Source organism: Rhopalosiphum padi, chromosome 3, assembly GCF_020882245.1.
Source record: "Rhopalosiphum padi isolate XX-2018 chromosome 3, ASM2088224v1, whole genome shotgun sequence".
Lineage (NCBI taxonomy): Eukaryota > Metazoa > Arthropoda > Insecta > Hemiptera > Aphididae > Rhopalosiphum > Rhopalosiphum padi.
The window spans coordinates 40937946-40947675 of record NC_083599.1 but is presented as its reverse complement, the minus strand read 5'-3'; the positions used below and the strand labels follow the sequence as shown (position 1 = coordinate 40947675).

General features: G+C 25.5%; 1 non-coding gene across 1 annotated transcript; it reads left to right on the top strand.

Moving 5' to 3' along the window:
• The first annotated feature begins 9657 nt into the window (after positions 1-9657).
• On the top strand, positions 9658-9730 carry Trnak-uuu (transfer RNA lysine (anticodon UUU)). Its single transcript has one exon. It is a non-coding gene; the product is annotated as a tRNA-Lys (tRNA).

Below are 9730 nucleotides of genomic sequence, written 5' to 3'. Positions count from 1 at the left end.
CTCAAGAATTGTGAATTATGTCTAGTATATAACATTATATAAAATTTGATCTAGTTGGTACTTGTGGAATGTAAAAATTCTCCAGTGCCTACTCTTTAAAATAATCCGGAAAATTAAGAAAAACAATATTTAACTAGGTAAATCGATTTAATTAATTTTTTATAATTTTTAAAAAAAAATACTACCACATAGACTTGAAATTTTCACCAAATATTTATATTAGTACTCGTATTTTACTAGACACCACATAAATCAAAAAAATTGAGCTTTTTTGTACTGTGTATAGATAATTGAAACTTTTAAGTTTCCTTTATTGTATTTTGGATTTATGTATGATAAAAAATTGATTTTGATAAGTAATGGTTTTATAATAAGTTATATATTATACAATATATGGACAATTTATTATATTACAGATATTTTCAAATTTTGAAGATATTAGGCAAATATTTAAATGAAGATTATCCATTTATTTATTTATTTTGTTGTAATTCGAATTTAAGATCTTTCGCGTCCATTAAAGACGCGATTTTCAAACGAGGTTCCGCGAGTATTCATTAAATATGCTACAATAGCTTCAAATAGATTTATATTTCATACTTACATACATAGCAGATAGCTTAAATTGTATACTTGCATATTGCATATATTATGAGTATTATGAGTTATGACAATAGCACACTAATAGATGCGTTCAACTGTTCAAGAGTAATGTATTTTTAATAAATTTTATAAGACAATCTGTAGAAAGAAAACGATAAGAATATGATAATATCTTAGAATTTTTATAGATTATCTTAGATCACTATTCTAGTTAATTTACATTTATGAATTGGTTATTTATTATAGTATTCAAAATAATTAAAAACGTCTGAATAAAAATTCTAAGTTCAAAATATAATTATTCAACGTACTATCACTACTATATGAGAGTTGATAACTAACCACGTGACGTCATAAATCCGATAAATGATCAGCCAGCCATAGTATATGTTTTACGTGTAAAAATTGCTTGATTTTTACAATAATTTTAATAAATAACGACAGTATTTTAGAATTTTTTTTTTTTACCTCTTACAAAAAAATATAAATCTCATAAAACTATAGATTTGCGACACACGCATCACGAAAACAAATAAAATCTTACTATCTTATTTTTAGATTGGCAACAATTAGTAATAATATGGAAATTTGGAGGTGGCTCTATGGCTGTTTATAATAAAACTAAAATAATCCACAGTTTTTAAAAACTTAGCATATCCCATTGACTATGTTGACTATGAATAGTACATTATTAAACCCGGTTTTTCTTAACTTATGTTAAACCTTAGTTTTTGACAATGACTATATGAATAACACTGTAATAGTTTTAAATACTTATAGAAAACTAGAAATTATAAAATAAGCCTATCAGTACCTATCATAAACATATAAATACACTTCAGATTATATATAAACAAAAATATATATTTTCTTCGGCGATTGAAATCTTTGTATTAATTTATACGTTTACACGTAAAATATATACTCCGCAATTCTGACTTCGGCTCTTAGACGCTAAACACGTCATATTTCCAAATGCCTATGCCTATACATCTCTTTGAACAGTTAGACGATTGGTGTGAGATCCACACTACATTTCTTAGATTATAATATATTTTAAATATAAGAAAACTTGTTTTTAGTCTTATGATGTAATTTAATATTATTCATCAGTTAGGTAGGTAATGACATATTGACATATAATGTAAGTATACCTATAGGTATATGCCTGTATTAATGTATTATAACTAATCGTCCAAAAATTAAAAATAATTATAACGTCCATCAAACATAAATTGTTCATTAAATGTAGGTATATATAGGTATATATTTATTCTTAAGTCTAATATAAATAGATAAAAAAATTTTTATAAATATAATATGTACGTATAAATCATTAAATAATGACCAAAAAAAAAGGATCTCCTTTGAAGAAAAAGTCGTTTATGATCGATATACGCCGTGAAAATTGCAGCGTGAAGAGCACAGTGCACTTAAAACAAATTGAAAACCACTGTATTACAGGAATTTACTCAATGACGAGGTCCAGCAAAGCGATAATTTATACTTACACAATTTTTTTAATATACTTGTAAAACAGTAGTCAGTAAAATTATAAGATTTTTTACAAACAGTTTTAAAAGGTTTTAATTAAATATGGTGTATAAAGAAATACCAATCTCTTCCATTTTCAAAAATAACGTAGGTACCCACAAAAATACATTAATCGTCTAATAATACTCGAATATACTTCGTTGCTTTTTAGACGCCGCAATTATAAGGACCTTGTTATGTTGTTTTTGATTCCAAACTTTTATTTACGCCCCAAATTATTATTCAATTAAAAATAAAGCTTTTTCAATTCCCTACGTTTCATATAGCAATTAGCTCGTATAATATTTAAATGACCCTTTTATCGCATTGAATACCTATAGGTAAATCGTACAACGCTCGAATATATATGTATAATAAGGGTCATAGCTATACTCGTTTTAGTTAGAATAAAATAATAAACACACGATATATTAAAAAGTATACATACAAAGTTTTACACACGAGTGTAATATGTATAAAATAAAATTGTACGGCTCCTACTACCTATAATACAATAAGTAAATGAAATACCGTGTTTTAGTTGTTTCATCAGTGATGACGCAATATTGTGAAATTGTACTTTAATATTATGTACCTGTTATACGTATACAACGTAACCGAGATGATGTGAAAAATATTCCAAACGACGCGCTACGACAACGTTTGTACTCACGTCCCCACCGCGTGACTGTACGAATAGACGGTAGCCGGTGATGGGAACTTTTTAATCATCGGCGATCCGTTTTTAAGAAACGCAGCCACCGTTATCGGTATTATAAGTGATTATTCGTGATCTTTTCATTCATAAAAATTATCACATTTTGCTTCTCAACTCCGCGATTCCGCATAAGCAAAGTTTTCATATTATATTAACATAACATTAACGAAGTCGGTACTTTCTGCGCAACATTGCCGATATATACATGCGAATACAATATATATTATGTTGAATGTTGATGTATATTTTAAATAAATTTGTTTTGGTGGTTCGTAAATCGTAAGTGAGTTGGTTAATTAACTGCGTACGAGACAACGGAATTTACACGGTTTAATTGGGAAAAATCGACTTCCACATTAATCATATCATTTTAGATTCTGAACGAAGTGAGGAATGTATTGATTTTACAAGTAAAATATTGCCAGTAGTTTTCAAAAGCATTAGAAAAAACGGGAATTTTTACGCATAATAAGTTTTTGTCAAAATCATTTTTTTATTTTGCTATAACTCAAAAACGAATCATTGTAAATACTTGAAATTTCCACCAAATGTTTAGCTATTATTGATTAAATTTTCAAAATATTTTGACTTTTTTAAGCTATTTATAGACAATGAAATTTTCGATTTTTTTAAGTTTTTTTTTTTGAAATGCCAATAAAATATTTGGCAATTCAAAAAATCTTTAAAATTTAACACAAGGTTATCCATAAGTTTTCATTCAAGTAACTGTAAAATAAAGTTCTAGCGTCAATATAGAAAAAATTGTATGAGCGTATGAAATTTAATTTTTTACGAAATCACTTAAAATAATGATATATTACAATTTAAATATAGCTAATAAATAATAATATAATATATCCTACCAATTATCCTAGATTGACAAATCATCATTTTTTTTCTATTCAATTACATTAAATAATTTTTTAAAAATATAAAGAAGCAGGTACCGCTCTGCTGTACATTAGGTGTTGAATAGTTGAAGACTTGATTTAGTTCACTAATTTACTAGATGTGTTGAATTTGAATTCAGTGATAATTCATTGTATACATACGAAAAACGATTCTGAGCAGAAACAATAATATCAGCAGCTATATCACCAAATGTTATGTGTTTTTGATATAGCTATTAGGAAGCCATTTATTTTACTTTTAAATTTTAATATTACTATAGTAGGTTGATATAATTATTTCCGAAAATATTGCATTTATTATAATATTATTATTTATTAGTATTTAATTATTATAATAATATATATTATATACATAGGCGTGTTTACTGGAGGGACCGACCGAGTGTATACTGACCAAGGGAGTATTTGAGTTTAGACCATGGGAGGGGGGTGTGAAATTAATTTTTTTAGATTAAAAATAATTTACAGTTGACTACCCAAATAGGCATAAAATTCTTATTATGTTTGGTATGATATCATTGATATCATTACGATTTACAATCTTTATCAAACGGAACATTTTTTAAATAAATTTTTATTAATGTATTATATAGAAAAACTACGAGCGACAGCGGGGTGAATGCCCCTTCACTCCCCCCCCGAATACGCCCTTGCCACTGGCTCCTCCGGCGAATTGTGCCTCCAACAAAATCATACCCAAAAAAAAAGTCATGCGGTGTGTACCTCGTACCTATAAATTTTAATTATTTGTTTTATATTTTGTAATTTTTTTTATCTTGTTACATAAAAAATAAATGTTACTTCGAGTCTAAAAAAAAATAAGAATCACGATTTAAACATTTGTTGTGACCCCTCGGCCACTGAACACGCCTATGTATATATATTTAAATATTTCTACCACAATAAATTTACTTACAAGTTTACAAAACAAAATTTAATAACGTTTTTCTGTGGATACCGTAAATACCTACCGTAAAACAGTAGAAATATATTTATAGGTACTACCTATATAAATAAATAATATTTTAAAATAAATCAAAAATGATAATTATTATTAGGTACGTGTAGAAAAATTTATAATAATATAAAAAGTTTAAGTTCCCACGAATATTGTTTTTAAACAAAATAATTAACATATCGTTATTTTAGTTGTAAAATAATAATTTTCTTTTTACATTTTTTGGATTTTATGGTTCCATTCCAATATAAAACATAAATTACTTATGATGGGGAATCGTTTATATTTTCAATACTTAGTCACTTAGATACAAAAGATATATGAATTATTAACTACAAAATAGATCACAATTTTTTGTGATTCGTCAAATGGATATATAAAAAAATCGTGCCTGTATATTTTTAATATTTTTATACAGATATAAGAATAACATTTACTTTTGTCGAATCTTGTTTTAAATTTTCAAGAATTTTGACTAGGTGAATAATTTTTATTGACATTTATAGAAAAACAACTGAACATTTATCATGCCTATTAATAACTCAAAATAGTTTAAACAATTGAAAATATTATATTATTACGAAAATGATAATTTAAACATTTGTAGAAAAATTCAAATATCTATCTATTGTTATTATTATTTTTTTTTAAATCTAATAAAATATGAATATCAAAAATTATTTGACAAGAAATAATTATTTTACAGGTAAATATTGAATGTAGTAAACATTTGAACTTGAAATTCTAGTAAAAAATTATTTTTCCTACAAATTTTTTTTTTTGTCACTTAAGTTGAAAAACTAATGTACCTTGTACTAAATTTTTAAAACTCTTAAGTACAGAAATTTTTACAAATTTCTCACTACAAAATAATTTGCTAATTGTCTATTTAGTAACAAAATGTTATCGTAAATAAACAATAATACAACAGTCAAAAATGTAGTAATAAATTGATATAACTACGGTAATTTGTTTTTGAGGTCAAAAAAAAAATCAATATTGTTGAAAATTGGATTGGCGTAAAAATTCTAGGTTTACCTTAATTTTTTGTTTGTTTTATTTCTCTAAAGTATACAAACTAAATAAAATTTTATATTCAAAATTACCCTCATTTTTTAAAATAAGAACATTTTATTGACAACTTATTGTGTATCTACAGAAAAAAAAACATTGTGATCAATGCATCGCATATATTTTATATTTTTATATTATATATAGTATATACCTATTACGAATTTTTCAGAAATATAATTGTACACACAATATGAAATAGATTTTTAAAAACAATTAGGTATTAGTGAATATCTAAACCATTGCGTATAGTAATGCGTTAATGCGTATATATATTTACGATACCACAATAATATAGCTATAGGTGTTCGCTTTAAATGGCTTGGTATAATATATTCAACAAAAAATTTAAATGCCTTTATAAATAAAACAGATAATTCATTTTAGTCATACAAAACGATAAAATCGGTTGTTAAATGATCAATAAAATTTAATGTAAAATATGATAGTAGTATAAAAAGAGCGGTTCTGGTGCTTACTGCTTACTCACTACTCGCTAACCGGCTAACCTAATCGCGCGCCTGCTATCACGTACGTGTACGAGCATGTTCCCTCCTCCCCATCCATCCTTTCCTATAACTTGTGATTAGAAGCGTTTAATTAAAATTCAAAATATCTATATTGTCGAATACAGAGTTATAAATTATAGGTACTTTGAAAACACGTTTAAAATACTTGTCTTATCGAATAGGTATACTATTTACTATTTAGTATGTTGACTAATACATTTAACATTCAAATACTTTTCACATATCTAGGGACTAGGATAAGTATTTAAAACACTTTTAATTCAAATTTTAGTAAATATATTAAATAGTACAAAATATTTAACTAAACTAAATTTATTATTACTTAAAATTAATAGTTTATTTAACAGTGTTAATTAATTTAATATATAAAATCTAAATACATATTATGTAACTTATTTCGTATATTTTAGGAAAAAAAGCTTTCCTAAAAGTATGATCATCCAGAATAAATAAATACAGAAAAGAAATACATGGTATACCTTTACCTCTCGAACCTATTATTACAAAGCGGGAAACATGGTTAAAAGCTGCACTTGTCTATGCAAATAATTTTAAAATTTTTTTAATTGTTATTAAAAGTTTAAAAAACTATATTAATCCCTAAAAGTGTAGAAAAGCTGAAACAATTTGTACAAAATAATGCAGTCAAATTTTTTTTATAGCATTCATAAAATTACACTTATCTGAGTTATCCATTAATCTTACAAACTTGGAAGAATCAAATAGTGAGCTACTTACTTATGAATATGTTAAATGTTTAGAAAAATTGAAGATATTTTAACAAATATTCCTATTTCCTGGTCCAAATGGAAAAAAAAACTAAAGATAAATTTATGTATATAATTGAAAAAAAAATATAAGATATAAAACTATTAAATCTTACTATGAAGTAAAGCAGATATATTTATTTTTATATAACACTATATTATATTGTTGAATTTTTTTAAACATGCACCTGCAATAACTAGTATAGAAGTAGGACGTGTTTTTTCTTCGTACAAACATATTTTATGTAATAAGAGATTTAATTTTAATGAACATAATTTTGAAATATATTTAATTATTAATTGTAATTCAAAAAAGTAATACATTCATATATATATTTTTTTAATTAATTTAATTATAATTAAGAATTTAAAGTTTTTTTTATATTACTTTTGCATTTTTACAGTGCAATTTATTCTGCAATTTTTATGTATTTTTTGTTATAATTAGACAATTTTAATACTTATACAATTTTTGAGTGTTTTTAATGCAATTAAATCCGGTCTTTTCTTATAACATATATCACTTCCATCAAAAATTTCTAGGCACGCCACTTCATCTAGCTCTAGTATATTACAGTCATACAGATATAAGAGCTCTATGAATGTCGAACTGCAGATGTTTTTTATAGAACTTTTATATATTAATGTACACTGTATATACCCTTTTACTTTTACTTTACTATTTTTTATTAATTTAAACTATACAAAATTATGTTATCAAGAAAAGAACAGAAATGTTTGTGTTATTATAGTATTAGCTTATTTTAATTTTATAGGTATTAATATAGTAATATTTACGTATAAACGAAAAATTTCGCCCTCTGCTAAATGGGCCCTTCAGCCATTACCCGATTGAGCTTCTAAAATATATTGTTTTAAATGTTCATAAACAATTTAGTTTGTAGATATTATTTAAAATTGTGGTAGGTAGTCGTATTGTGTTATTTTAAAAATAATAAATATCGTGTGATAAAATACTATATATATCAGGGGTGGCCAACCAGTCGATCGCGACTCCCTTTCGTATTTTCTTGAATTTTTGAATTTTTTCTGTAAATTTGTATATTTTTATATCAACGAATATATAAATTATACTTAGAAATGCAATAAATAACTATGAAAAACGAGATTATACACAGATATCGAATAAAAAAAGTGTAACACGCATGTACATATTATATAATATACATATTTTTTTTTATTGACAACCTAGAAAATCTCGGAGGTCAATCGCAAGTCTATTAAAGTTGGCCACCCCTGATATATATAATAAAATAAACCGATAAACAACGGATAAACCGGGAGATGGTATTTTGCGTCAATTTTATTACCTGTAATTTGCACCAAAATATAACATGTATTTTGCGCCACATCTAAAAATTAATTTCAGTAATTTGCGTCACGACAGAAAACGAAATAGAATATATAATTTGCGCCACACTTTTAACTTCAATTATTGGAATTTAAGTGTACCTATATACATTTATTTATAACTATTATATGGCTGAATTGTATACATTGGAATTATACTTATTTAATATTTTTTTAAATAATTTTCAAGAAATGTATAACTATTAAAATTAACTTGATTGATAAATGATTAAAAATACAATAATAATATGTTATTTTGAAAAAAAAAATGTTTAGTTATTTAAAAGTGGCGCAAATTACAATTTTTGAAAGTACAAAATGGTGCAGATTATATAATGTCCTTTCATTTAGTTTTATGTGGCACAAATTATATACGCCAGTAAGATAAATTAGGTATCTTTAAAAATTTAAAACTGTAAAAAGGCCCATAGCTATTTGCTATTGGTCTCATTGGTTAGGGGGCCCTTTTAAATTCCAGCCGAACAAAAATAAAATAATGAACCCAGGCCGCCACTGGTTCACTGTAGACTGTAGTGGAGTAGTGCTCTACAACTGTTATTACCTATATAGTCTGTTACAGCACGGCAACACTTATTTGTAATAGTTCATAGTTATTAGTTGTATACCATATAGGTACGATATACAGTTAATATTATTTTGATGTGTAGTGATAAGTGATGACCGCGAACATTCATTCTAAACGCGATACGGAGAACCAAATCTGTAAAAGATTTTATTCGATAATCGATACAATATTTTAATAAACATTATACACACTAACTCAATAATTATTAGGTATTTACTATTATTTGTAATTTCTTAAATTATCGTGTTTTATTTATACACATTTGATAACGTGAATAATAGTATTTAAAAAATAGTTATTTATAACTAATCGGGAATTTAGGTGGTTGTAACCTGGATATGCCACTGGGATGAGGGGCTAAGTAGTATGTGTGTGAATATACTAAGTATGTATTTAGTAGAAACCTAATTGAACTAATAAGTATATCTTATTAAACCAATTTTTATGGTATAAAAAGTGTACAATAATTACTAAATTACCTATATAATATTATAATCAACGTTCAATGTCTAATGTCTATAACAATAATGATAATGAGATAAGTATCTATTAAAAAATATAATAAATAAAACATTATTAAAACGATTAATATTACACTTCAAAACATATGCCCGGATAGCTCAGTCGGTAGAGCATTAGGCTTTTAACCTAAGGGTCCAGGGTTCGAGTCCCTGTCCGGGCG